Source organism: Alligator mississippiensis, chromosome 10, assembly GCF_030867095.1.
Source record: "Alligator mississippiensis isolate rAllMis1 chromosome 10, rAllMis1, whole genome shotgun sequence".
Classification (NCBI taxonomy): Eukaryota; Metazoa; Chordata; order Crocodylia; family Alligatoridae; genus Alligator; species Alligator mississippiensis.
The window spans coordinates 77,811,925-77,825,684 of NC_081833.1; the positions used below are offsets into that span (position 1 = coordinate 77,811,925).

Sequence of the window (13,760 nt, forward strand, 5' to 3'; positions counted from 1 at the left end):
TGGAGGAGAAGCGTGATGCCAAGTGTGGCAAGTGCTGGCGGTCAGGGGTGAGGCCTTTCCCCTTGTGTCCGTACCCTGTGTGTGCCCTTAGTAGTGGGGAGAGGTGCTCCCTTGGCTGGACGTGTAGGGTGGGAATGCCTGCACAAAGATCAGGACCCTGGACTGGAGTTCAGCCCAAGGAGCAGAAGTAAACACAGGAGAAGGAAGCCACTGAGGAGAAGGGAGAGGGCGAAGGACTGGAGCAGAGCAGTGGTAAGGGAGCAAGACAAGCAGGATGCTGAAAGGTGCTGTGGGATGGTGGGGGTGTCTGTGTGTGGTGGGAAGGCCCTGGTGTGGGACGTTGTCATGAGTTCAATTAGTGCAAGCAGTTACGGTCAGCCGGGGTGTCGCGGAACCTGAGGTTTCCCTCGTTCCTTGCGGTGGCTTGCTGTGGCCAGGGGTCCCTCATCTGCCTCTGCGTGAGGCTTGAGCATCTCCGCCTGCCCCTGCCACTTAGCTTTTTTGGCTCCCTGGGCTGGGTTTGGTCCAACATCTGGGTGCCGGTGTCTGGCTTTCCCAGGTTTTGTTGGGGCAGGAGTTTGGTGTGCGTCTCTGTCTAGCCATTTGTCTTCCCACAGGCTCTCCCACCAGTGCCGGGAATGGCTTGTCCTGTGTCCGTGTGCTTTTCTGTTTGTCTTGTTGCGTTCAAAGTCGCTGCAGCATTTCTCTCCTCTTCCCAGAACTGGCAGGAGACCTGCGTTTGCACATCTAAATTGCTTCCTTTGCTTGCCGAGGGAAAGTCCCAAGTTGACTCTGGCTGCACACTTACAGCTATGGGGGGCGGTGGTAAAATAAATTTGCTTGGGAGTGTTGGCAGGGAGGGTGCACTGTCCCCAGCGCTGTGAGGCCTCTGAGTTGTTGATAGTGGCCATTGCCTCTTTTTGTGCGTGTGGAGGAGCCATCTTGCCAGGGCTTCAGGCTTGTGAAGCGGACACTTGGCAGAATAGGTGAAGAGACCCACAGGTGGCAGCGGAGGAAATGGGCAGCCCTTTCACGCCTTCCCATTTTGTCTCGTGTGAGGCCTCTGCCTCTGTGGCGTCACCCGTCTGGAGCCCGCGGCGGGTTGGAGCTTCGTCGGACCACCGCGACGTATTTGTCTTCTTGTCGGACCGCTTCTTCGCGCTTGCTCTTTCATGTTCCCAGGTGGTTTTGTGCGTGTACCTTTTGCAGGTGGCGTGCCCCCTCCCCTTTCCAGCTGTGAGGTTGAGTGGAGCATGAGCCGCACGGTTGTGGCTGTGGCGAGTAGTGCCTGTAGGAGACGAGGGGTCTCCTGTGGTGGTTGCGCCGTATGTGTGGCGGTTGCTGTGATTGGTGACTCCTTGATTGCTGTGAATATGTGGCTCGGGGTGACCACAGGCAAGCCTGAGAGCTCAGTTGTTGGGTAGTGGGGCTGAATGTGTGTGGTGGGGGTTTGGAGAGGAGCTTTCTTCCTCTGAGTTTGTGCCCTTGTGTCCCCTCTTAGAGCTGATGAGGTTTTTGTTGTTTTTTCAGCTGCGTTGATCTCGGGGGAGGAGGATACAAGGGCGTGTTGTGGCGTGATGATGGAAGGTGGAGGAACAGGATGGTGAAAGGTGGGCTGGGTTAGAGTTGCAGGGATGGGATTTGCCCTGGTGATTTTCAGGTGGGGGAGGTAATACCTAGTGTGGCACAGTGTCTGGAGCTCCATGCTTCCTGGGCAGTGATGGTGACGGAGGGGAATGTGGGCACCAAGTGTGCTGTAGAGCTGGGTGGTATAACCCTGGATTAGATTTTACCCTGGTTGTGAGTTGTTGTGTTTGTGTGAAGTCTCAGAATTGCCCTTGGCTATATAGGGTTTATCCCTGGCATCTGGGTGCAGATCTTGCCCTTGGATGTGCGGGGGTAGAGGAGCGCATGTGTGCGTCTCTGCCTCTGCCTGCCTGTTGCCGCTGCCACTGGCCTCCCTTCCGTTCTGGGAACTGCACTTTGTTCTGTCTCTCTGGGTTTGTCACTGGTGTTCCTTCCTTGTTTGTTTGTGGCTCTTCTTCGTTTTGGTTTTTTGTTTTAACCACTCTAGCACTTCCTTTGTTCTTCCTTTGCTCTTCCTAGACCTGGAAAGAAGGCCATGTTGGCACCTAAATTGGTTCCCCCTTTGGGAAGTGGCTTGACTGCACCCTGCCTACTTTGTTTTGGGAGTGGTTTGGAGGGGAAGGTGTCTCCCCTCAGTACTATGAGATATGAATACTGTCCCATGTAGTAATTGCTTGTTGTTTTGGGGTAATGCCAATGTTTGGACCGTGACCAAAAGAGAGCTTGAGATAGAGGAGAAGCGACGTAGAGCCGCGACCATTTAGGAAGTGGAGGAAGCGGGCGGCTGCGCACCCGTGGTGACTTCCGGGTGGACTTGGGGGCAGAGCCTGTAGCGAGTAAGATGTTACTTTGAGCGGTGTGGGATTGTGTTCCAGTAGGGCAGTTGCTTGTGCTTTGCACTTGTGTGTGGCTTCAGGAGGTGCCTGTGTACCCCTGTGTGGAGAGGAAGGCAAGCAGGGACGAGACTGGGCTGGCGAAGGAGCAGCGTTATGCCAGGTTGGGCGAGTGCTGCGTCTGGGGGTGAGCCTTTTGTCCTGGCTGGATGGGTGCACCCTGGCCATGCCTTGGGGAGCTTTGAGCTCAGGGCTGGGTGCGTGGGGTGGGAATTGTACCCGTTGGTCCCTTGGTCTGTTCACTTGTGCCCCTAGGGGTGTCTGCCTGTTCTATCCCTTTGTAGGATCTTGTCTAGTGTGGAGGGAAGTGAATGCTGGTTCAGGGAGTGGAGCTGAGCAGTGGGGGAGGAACTGGGTGCTGTGAAGTGTGTTGGCATTAGATGGGTAGATCCAGTAGTAGGTAAGGAGCTTGCTTGGAGTAGTCTGGGGTTGCGAAGTCTGGCAGGTATTTCTGCTTTGCCCTTTATGGGTCTTTGTGGTGAGGTTTTTCCTTTGTGCCCACAGCAGGTGCGTGCCTCTGGGATGGGGAGAGTTAGGGTTAGGATGCACGATGGCTGGTGTGGCAGTGTGATGCCAGCTGTGGTGGCTGCTGGCTCTCAGGGCTGAGGCCTTCCCCCTGCTGTCTGTCTAGCCTGTGCAGTGTGTTGAGGTGTTCCCTTGGCTGCATGTGTGGGGTGTGAATTCCCCCGGTGGTTCCCTTCTCCTGTGTTTTGTTCTTCCACTTGGGGTGAATACCTGTTCTCTCTATTCTCTAGGTTCCTGGTGTACATGGAGGGAATGGTGAGGGGAAAGGGTAAGGGCCCCTGAGGATCAGGATGCTAAAAGATGTTTTGCGTTTGGGATAGCGGGGCTGTCTGGGTGTGGTGGGAAGGTTCAGGCAGAGTGTTGTCGGGTTTGAGGTTTGCCTCATCTCTAGTAGTGGCTTGCTCTGGCCAGGAGTCCCTCATCTGGCTGTACATGAGGCTTGAGTATCCCTGCCTGCCTCTGGCACTAAGTGTTGTGGGTCCCTGAGCTGGGTTTGGTCCAACATTTGGGTGCTGGTGTCTGACCCTCTCTAGATTTTGCGGGGGCAGAAGTTTGGTGTGCGTCTCTGCCTAGCTGGTTGTGTTGCCACAGGCTGTCCCAGCAGTGCCAGGCACGGCTTGTCCTGTGTCCGTGTGCCTTTCTGTTTGTCGTGTTGTCTTCCAAGTCAGTGCAGTCTTTCTCTGCTCTTTCCAGAACTGGCAGGAGACCTGTGTTTGGACGTCTCGAGTGCTTCCCTTGCTTGCTATGGGAAAGCCCTGAGAGGGCTCTGCCTGCACCCTCACAGCTATGGGATGAGGTGGTTTAAAAAAACAAAAAAATTACAAAAGTTGCCCGTGGAGTCCTGGCAGGAGGGGCTGCTACCTCCAGTGCCGTGAGGCCTCTGAGTTGTTAACAGTGGCAAGTGTGTCTCTTTTGTCTGTGTGTGGAGGAGTCCTCTTGCCAAGGCTTCAGGACTGTGAAGCAGAGACTGGAAGAAGAGGTGAAGAGCCCCAGAGATGGCGGAGGAGAAAATGCACAGCTGTCTCCTGACTTCCCAATTTGTATGGTGTCAGGCCCCTGGCCCTGCGGCATCACGCGGTTGGAACCTGCGGTGCGTCTGAGCTTCCTTGGAGCGGTGCGATGTCTTCGTTTCCCTGTCTGACCGTTTCTTTCACAGTTGTTCTATCATGTTTGCAGGATGTACTGTGTGTATGGTGGTTGCTGTGGTGCATTGCTTTTTGATGCCCTGTGAATATCTGGCTCTGGGCGGCCACAGGCAAGACTTTAAGAGCTCAGCTAGCGAGTAGTGGGTCTGGATGTGTCTGCCAGGTGCTTGCAGAGGAGCTTTCCCTGTCTCTAGCTTTGTGCCGTTTCTTCTGCTCTCTGGGCTGTCTAGGTTTCTGTTCTTTTTCCAGCATAGTCTATCTTGATGGGGTGAAGGATACAGGGAGTACTGTGCCACAGTGTTGGAAGATGAAGGAACAGAATACTTAAAAGTGGGCTTGGTTAGGGAGGGGTGGTGGGGTGGTGGTGAGTGGTTTCTTCCCTGTGGTTTTTTGGGTGAGGGAGCAAACGCCTAGTGTCTGATAGTGTCTGGCGCTTCTTGTTTCCAGCAGGGTTCTGGCCTCCTGGGGTGCCCCAGAGCTGGGTGTTGTAAGCCTGGGTTGGGTTTAGCCTGTGTGTGTGTCCTGGCTCTCTTTGTACAGGCTGACAATAACCTTTGAGTATATAGGTGGTTTCAGTGTTTGCCCCTGGCATCTGGATGCAGATCTTGTCCCTGGGTGTGGTGGGGCAGAGGAGCGGGTGCCTGTCTCTCTGCCTCTGCCTGCCTGTTGCTGCTGCTGGCCTCCCTTCCATTCTGGGAAGGGCACCTTGTTCTGTCTGTCTGGGTTTGTCACTGGTGTTTCTGTCTACTTGGATTTTGAACATCACTGCAGCACTTGTTGTTCTTGCTTTCCTATTCCCAGAGCTGGAAGGAGGGCTGTGTTGGCAATTAAATTGGTCCCCTCCTTTGGGAGGGGTCTGAATGCACCCTATGTTGCTTGTTTGGGGCAGTTTCTTGTGCTTTGTCCTTTTGTTTGGTAGTGAACTTTCCCCATGTGCTGTCAGGAGGTTCCTGCATCCTGTGAGAGGAGACGAAGCGAAGGAGGGACAAGTGAGGGCTGCAGAAGGAGCGGCATAATGCCAGGCACGGTGAGGGCTGTCCCGAGGCTAAAGCCTTTTCTGCGGCTGAATGGGAGGCGTCGTAGCCGGGCGCCCCTCGGAGACCTTTGAGCCGGGGAGCGGGTGTGCGGTGTGGGAGTTGTACTGTGGGTTCCTTCTCCTTGGTTGTGGTCCTGGAGTGACTACCTGTTCTCTTCCTTCTAGGGTCCTGGCCCGTGTGCAGGGAAATGTATGATGGTTCAGGGGGTGGAGTAGACTAGTGCCCATGGAGGATGAAGCAGTAGGAGTTGGCTGTTGCATGGTGTGTTGGCATTGAATGGGCACATCCTGCAGTTGTTAAATGATTGCTTGAAGCAGTGTGGGGTTGCCCAGGTCTGGCAGGTTTTTGTGCTTTGCCCTTTGTTGTTTTCTGTGCTCGTTGCGCCGAGGTTTTCCTTTGCGTCCTCGGCAGGCGCTTGCCTCCTGTGGGGAAGGGATGGCAAGCGAGGCTGCGCAAGGGGTGACGGAGCACTGCGATGCCACGTGTGGCGCGTGCCGGTTCTCTGGGCTGAGGCCTTCGCCCTGGTGTCTGCGTGCCCTCTGTGCGCCCTTTGCAGTGTGATGAGGTGCTCTGTTGGCTTGCTGTGTGTTGTGGGACTTGCTCAGTGGTTTGCTCATCCTGTGTTTAGTTCTGCTTGTTGGGCTGATCACTTGTTGTCTGTTCTCTGTACGGTCCTGGTATGTGTGGAGGAAAAGGAAGAGGGCTAAGGAGCGGAGCAGAACAGTGGTAATGGAGGAAGAGAAGCAGGATGCTGGGAGGTGGGGTGGGTTGGGGCGGGCGGTGTCCGGGTGTGGTGGGAAGGCCCTGGTCTGGCATGGTGTCTGTGTTAGGTGATCCCAGTCAGAGATGCTGGAGCAGGGTGTTGCGGCATTTGAGCTTCCTCTCATCTCTTGCGGTGGCCTGCTGTGTCCAGGGGCCCCTCGTGCGGCTCTTCACGAGGCTTGAGAATGCGTGCCTGTCCCTGCCAGCAGGTTTTTTGGCTCCTTGAGCTGGGTTTGCTACAACACTTGGGTGCCGGTGTCTGGCCCTCTCCAGGTTTTGGTGGGGCAGAAGTTTGGTGCGTCTTTGCCCTACCTAGCTGTCTTGGCACAGGCTCTCCCACCGGTGCTCGGACTGGCTTGTCCTCTGTCCATGTGCCTTTGTTCGTCTTGTTGTCTTGAAAGTTGTTGCAGCCTTTTTCTGTTGTTCCCAGATCTGGCAGGAGACCTGTGTTTGCACACCTAAATTGCTTCCCTTGCTATTGAAGGGAAAGGCCTGAGGGGTCTGGCTGTCCTGTGACAGCTGTCAGCCGGGGGTTGGGGTGTAGGGGATAAGTCGTGTGCGGCGTCTCGGCAGGGAGCGGCCCTTGTCCCCAGTGCCGCGAAGCCTTGGAGTTGTCGATAGTGCCAATTGCCTTTTCCTTACGTGTGTGGAGGAGCCATCTTGTGAAGGTTGCAGGCCTATGAAGCAGCCACTGGGAAGATTTCATAGATTTCATAGACATTCGGGCTGGAAGGGACCTCGGAAGATCATCGAGTCCAGCCCCCTGCCCAAAGGGCAGGACGTCAGCTGGGGTCATAGGATCCCAGCAAGATGAGCATCCAGTTTGCTCTTAAAGGTGTTCAGTGTAGGCACTTGAACCGCCTCCGGCGGCAGGCTATTCCAGACCTTGGGGGCTCGGACAGTAGAGAAATTCTTCCTTATGTGCAGCCCGAAACGGTCTTGTCGTAGTTTATGACCATTCGACCTAGTCGTCATCCCTTGGGGCGCTCTGGTGAACAAACGTTCCCCCAGATACTGGTGGTCACCCCCGATAAACTTATAGGTGGCCACCAGATCACCCCTGAGCCTGCGCTTTTCCAGGCTAAAGAGCCCGAGGGCGCTCAGCCTGTAGTCGTAGGGTCTGCTTCCCTGAGCTCTGATCATGCGCGTGGCTCTTCTCTGGACTCTCTCAAGCTTCTCCACATCCTTTTTGAATTGTGGAGCCCAAAACTGGACGCAGTACTCTAGCTGCGGCCTCGCCAGGGCCAAGTATAAGGGGAGAATGACGTCCCGGGATTTGCTTGAGAAGCATCTGTGGATGCAAGCCAGCGTTTTGGTCGCTTTGCTAGCCGCAGCATCGCACTGCAGGCTCATGTTCATCTTGTGGTCAATGATGACCCCCAAGTCTCTTTCTTCCATAGTGCTAGCCAACGTAGCACTGTTGAGCCTATAAGGATGCTGCAGGTTTTTCTTCCCAAGGTGGAGAACCTTGCATTTATCGGCGTTGAACACCATCAGATTATCGTCCGCCCACTTGCTGAGCCTGTCCAGGTCAGCCTGGATCGCCCGCCTGTCTTCTGGTGTGGATGCTTTGCCCCAAAGTTTGGTGTCGTCGGCGAACTTGGCCGGCCCGCTTCTGACTCCAGTGTCCGCATCGTTAATGAAGATGTTGAACAGTATGGATCCAAGGACAGAGCCTTGGGGGACCCCACTGGTCACAGGACACCACGATGAGTGACTTCCATCAATTACTACCCTCTGGGTCCGACCACGGAGACAATTTTCCATCCAGTGGATCCTGGAGGACCCAAGGTGACAATTGGCCAGAGGCGATCATGGGAAACCAGATGTCGTGGAAACACACACAGACTATTTTTGGGTCAGGTCAGCAGAAGCTTTTATTCAAAAGAAACTATAGCTGTAGGGGGAGTTTCAAAGTGACATGGATTTTTTAAGCACTTGGAAGGGGGTCCCCCCCCAAGAGCAAAATCAGGAGGCTTATATATTTTTTAACAGTCGCTTACAACTCACGTGATCATATAGTGAAATTAGCAAGAAAAGCGGCTATAATATTATTTCATTATTTCTTTGCTGTTATCAGGATGGGAATTATGGGGGAGGTAGGGTTAGTTCACAAACCTCCTTCTTGCACCTGGAAATCTACTTTGTACATACTTTTTTTTTTTTACCTTCAAGGCCGCTGTGAGCGAAGCATTTGTAGAAGAGTTACAAAGAACAAACACTTGCCCTTATCTGTTTTACTGTACTGAGCCAGCAATTCTACACAAAGCGGTTATGTCATCTTATAACTAAAATAATCAAAGTTTAAGGCATATATTTTTTTCTGATTCCACAGCCCCCCCCTTTGAGACTATTTAGTCTCACTTTAGCCTTAAATTTTTATTTTTATGAGCCCCTCTATTTTATCATGCAGCCTTTTATGTTTTTTTTTAATCTGCTCACACATTTGTAACACCATTATTTTAGACTCTGCTGTGGGTTTTTTTGTATTGCTAAAGCTTCCCCTGCTGGCTTTTATGCAGCAGAGGATCAGTTGCATTAAGACATAGAACATTATCAGAACTATCAAGACAAACAATATTTCATATAGGATTTTTTTGTCAAGGGCCCCGAAATCTGGGAGCCAGGAGGTTAGCCAAGACCACATTTTTTTTAGACCCCAGTCAGTATTTTCTGAGGCCACTTGATGTAGGACCCTTAACTGATTTCGGATTTTGCGAATGTCAGTTTTGATTCGCATGTCCTGATTGACATAGACACAACAGGTGGAGTTTACTAAGGCATATACTCCTCCCTGGGATACCAATAGGTAATCTAGGGCTATGCGGTATTGTATAGTTACTTGTGAGATCTGGGAGATCTCTTTTTGTAGAGCCTGAATTGCATCCGCAGTGGTATTTTTCATAGCTTCTATTGTGGCTGAAATGTTAATTATGGCTAGTTTCAATTTTTTTATTTTAAGCCACGGTATGAAGGTTTTTTATAAATCGATGGAACCCTGTGTTTCTGGTAGCTAAGGGGTTAACCGCCCTTTTCATGTGATGGTTGAAATTTTTTATTTGTTCCAGATATATTGCATTATGCATTTCGAAACCAGGGATAACACGTCCAAGAGTGCATGCCCCCACCCAATTCCAGGGCAAGATTTTATGAGCCCTGTTTCCGCAGAGCCAGTAAAGGCCTGGGGCAGAAAGGGTATTTAAATCTTGACAGTTGTTGTGCCCTATCCGGCACTTTTGATTGATATGCATCGTATAGGACGGTCCACATTTAGCTGCTATCCTGCTGGACCGAGATATATTATAAGAAGTAAAATTGGAGTGAATGTAAAATTTTGATCTGTTTGCAATGAGAATAACATGAGGTTCTTTAGAAAAGTTGTAGACCATGAATCCTGTACAATTGAGAGAGGGTACGTTATCTAACAGGATTTTACTGGTGCTACTAGGGCTATAATCTAGAGTAGTTAGGCAATGAGGGTAGTGTCCTACAGGTGTGGCTTTATTATAAGCTCCGGTGTTGTTGGATCTGTAACAGAAAGGCGCCTTTATTCTTGGGGAGATTATCCAGTTAGCAGGGGTGGCCGTCCATTTTTTAGGAGCGGACCGATGGGCAGCTAACGAGTAGTGTCTAACGAAGCCGCCGTTTATTGTTCCCCATTGTTGGAGGGATATTGGTACTCCGATCATTGGGATTCTTTGGTGTAGGTGTGCTGGGCCGTGAGAGCATATCCAGCAGTCACTTTTATTTTCAGCTTGAGCCACCGCATGGGAGATCTGCAAATATAAATTTTTTTTCCACCCCCCTTGGGTGATACTGAGATATCCAAGTGTGATATATAAGGATATCAGTGCCATTTTTAGATATAGGAGGGACAAAGAATCTTAATAACAAACATAACCAGCACCAGTAAGAAAAAGAATACTACCAGCCAAACCCAGGATGGCAGCCAAAGTCTTTCTTCGTCCTCTGGGCTCAAGTTACCTAAAGGACTGATAATGTCGGCTCTTGGTCTTGATCGAGGTGGTGATCTTCCGAATGGGAGCGCTTATTTTCTTTGAGGCCGAAGATGATATCTTCGTTTTTTAACTGATGAATCCGGCTGGGCTGAGGTGTTGGGTGCAGGGGAGAGGTTATTAGCACTTGTACCCTGATGCTCCTCACTTGCCTGAGTGAGGTCCTGAGGGTCTTTGTCCTTGGCCTCAGGGAAAGATCCCAACCTTGGTTGGAATACAGCTGCTTTGGGGTTTAACGGAGGTGATATCTTCTTGCAGTGTGAGGCGTGAGTCTACGTTTGGTGACTTTGGCAACGAACAGCAGAATTAGTGTTTAGAAGTACCTGGAAAGGTTCTTTCCATCTGGGTTGAAGTGCGTTTTTTCGTTGATAGACCTTTACGTAGATCCAATCCCCTGGTTCGAGGTTGTGACAGGGAACATCCGGTGGTTGAGGTAAGGCTTCTTGGACCTGTGAATGAATAGACCTGGCATACTTCATTAATGCCTTGTAATAATTTAGTACAGTTTCATCAGTTAATTGTAGGTCTGTTTGGTGAGGGGCAACAGGTGGTGTAGCTGGCATCCTCATGGGTCGTGCCATGAGTATTTTATAAGGGGTTAGGCCATGTTTTCTGTTAACAGTGTTTTTAATGTGTATAAGAGCAATGGGCAGTGCATCAGGCCATTTGAGGCCTGTTTCAGCACAAATCTTTGAAATGCGCGTTTTTAAATCAGAGTTTTTATGTTTTATAGCACCACTTGACTGTGGATGATAACTACAGTGTAGGTGTTGCTGTATGTTGAGTGCTTGGCAGATGTTTTTTACTATCTGTCCTGTGAAATGGGTGCCACGGTCACTATCTATTGTGAGGGGCAATCCAAATCTAGGGATGAATTCTTTGAGCAATTTTTTTGCTACAGTGATGGAATCAGCACGTACGCATGGGTAGGCTTTTACCCATCCAGAGAACACATCAATAATAACAAGAATGTATTCATAAGAACAGCACTTAGGTAGCTGCATAAAATCAATTTGTAGATTTACAAACGGTCCCCATGGAGGGGGATGGGCTGCGGGTGTCGTTTTTACCCGTTGCCCAATGTTGTGAGCTAAGCAGATGGGACAGGAGCTACAGTACTGTTGTGCCATGGAAGGAAAATTTGGGGCAAACCAATTTCTTTGTACTGTAGCAATCATTTCTCCTTTGCTCGTATGGGCCACAGAGTGGGTTAAACGAGCAAGATGTGGCAAAAGCTCTCTAGGCGCCACCAGGCGGCCGTCCGGGGAGCGCCAGAGAGAGTCGGGGTGCAGTGAACATCCTGCACGCAGCCAGTCATTTATTTTCTTTTTTGGGGCCTGATTTTGAAGAAGGGCCAGACTTGAAAGGCTAGCCAAAGGAGACTGGTCTGCTGAAAAACAAACAAAAACAGAGTTAGGAGCCTGTGGGCCAGAAAGGGCCGCATTTCTGGCAGAACGGTCTGCCAGATCATTTTTTCGTGTGACATCATCAAAGGGTTTCTCATGAGCTTTACATTTAACAATAGCAATAGCAAGAGGCAATTGAACAGCTTCTAAGAGCGCTTTTATATAACAACCATGACTGATTTGGGTCCCTGATGAAGTGAGGAACCCTCTTTGTTTCCAGATTTGTCCAAAATCATGAACAACACCAAAAGCATACTTAGAGTCAGTATAAATGGTTGTGGTTTGATTTTTTGTAAGAATGCAAGCACGTGTTAAAGCAATGAGTTTAGCAACTTGAGCAGAACGAGCTTGGGGTAAAGAATAGGCTTTTAAAACAGCATACTGAGTGCATACTGCATATCCCGCAACTAATTTGCCTGCATCATTTTTAAGATGGGAACCATCAACAAACAAAACAAGGTCAGAGTTCGGGATAGGAATGTCCTTGAGGTCAGTTCGAGGGGTTAACAATTGAGTTGTGATAGACAGGCAATCATGAGGCTCACCATCAGAGGCAATAGGCAGAAGTGACGCAGGATTTAGAATTGAACAGCGATTTAAGGTTACATTTGCAGCTGACAGTAGAAGTTTCTCATATTTAGTAAGACGGGAATTGGAAATGTGCTGAGTTTTGCCCTTGAGCAGAAGGGCCATCACAGCATGTGGAACTGCAACGGTTAAAGAGTGTCCCAAAACTAGAGAATCTGCCTTTTCAACCAACAAGGCAGCAGCTGCAACTGAACGGAGGCAAGGAGGAAGTCCCGCAGCTACGGGATCAAGGGCAGAGCTGTAATATGCAATTGGGCGATGCTTTTCACCATGCAGCTGAGTGAGTACTCCTAAAGCGATTCCTTCCCATTCATGACAAAACAAGGTAAAGGGTTTTTTATAATTAGGAAGTCCAAGAGCAGGAGCAAGAGTGAGGGCTTGCTTAAGGATCACAAATGTTTGTTCGGCTTTAGGAGTCCAAGGGAGGGGTTCCGGGGTGGTATCATGAGTGAATGCTTGCAAGGGTTTTGCGAAAGCAGCATAACCCAGGATCCACTGTCTATAATAACCCGTTGCACCTAAGAATCCCCTCATCTGTTTTTTAGTCATAGGTTTGGGAATGTTGAGGATAGCTTCAACTCTACTAGGGGAAAGGTGTCGTTCTCCTGCTGAGATACCATGCCCTCAATAATGTACCTTAGACTTGCAGAGCTGCAATTTAGATTTTGAGGCCTTGTGGCCTTTCTGAGCTAAAGCTGTGAGGAGTGTCAAAGTATCTTGCTCACAGGCCTCTAAAGTGGGTGAGGCTAACAATAGATCATCAACGTACTGAACAAGGGTGGACCCCCCTTTGAACGTGATAGGATCCAAATCTTTTTTTAGGATCTGGGAGAACAGGGTTGGGGACTCTGTATATCCCTGAGGGAGTCTTGTCCAGGTATATTGAAATCCTTGATAAGTAAATGCAAACAGATACTGGCTATCCTTATGAATGGGGATAGAGAAAAAAGCAGAACAAAGATTCACTACTGTGAAATATGTAGCATCTGAAGGGATACAGGAAAGAATAGTGGCAGGGTTAGGGACCACGGGGAAAGCGGGTAACACAGCGGCATTTACAGCTCGAAGATCTTGCACAAAGCGATACGTATCTTTACCAGGTTTTTTGACAGGTAGGATAGGTGTGTTGCAAGGGGAGCTTATTGGGACAATAATCCCTTGCTCAAGGAGTGAGGAAACGACAGGCTTGATCCCTTCCTCAGCTTCCTTTGAGATGGGGTACTGTGGGACACGAGGAAGTGGCTTGGCAGGGTTCAGGATGATACGCACTGGTTCAGCACTCAGCATGTGCCCCACTTCATTAGCATGGGTGGACCACAGCTGTGGAGGTACTCGTGCCAACAGTTCCTCTTGCAAGAAGGAAGTGTCGGAATCAGAGTACTCCTGGGTTAGCAAAGCCACAAGCTCGGTTTTTCTATGTTCCGGTACCTCAAGGTAAACACCATCTGGGCTACAATAAATCACGCATCCCAGTTTACACAGCAAATCCTTATCAAGAAGGTTGACAGGTGCACAGGGGCTAAGAAGAAAGGCATGATTTTTAGACAAAGGGCCAATAGAGATGGAGACAGGTTTAGAGACGGGATGTGGGATAGGTTGTCCGCCTATACCGACAGCATTTACGGTTTCAGGAGAATAAGGTAGAAAAGGAAACTCAGCAGCCTTTAGCGTGGAGCGGGACGCTCCGGTGTCGACAAGACAGGAGACAGGTTTACCGGAAATAAGGCATTCAACAAACGGACCAGATTGGTCAGTAGCAAGCAGAGGAGCAATGATGTCACTGTCCCTCAGGCTGTCCTAT

General features: G+C 50.2%; 1 long non-coding RNA gene across 35 annotated transcripts in view; it reads left to right on the forward strand.

The window, feature by feature from the left end:
* Positions 1-13,760, forward strand: part of LOC132243625 (uncharacterized) — a 60,953-nt gene that overhangs the window by 28,759 nt on the left and 18,434 nt on the right. The gene's annotated exons all lie outside the window — the stretch shown is intronic.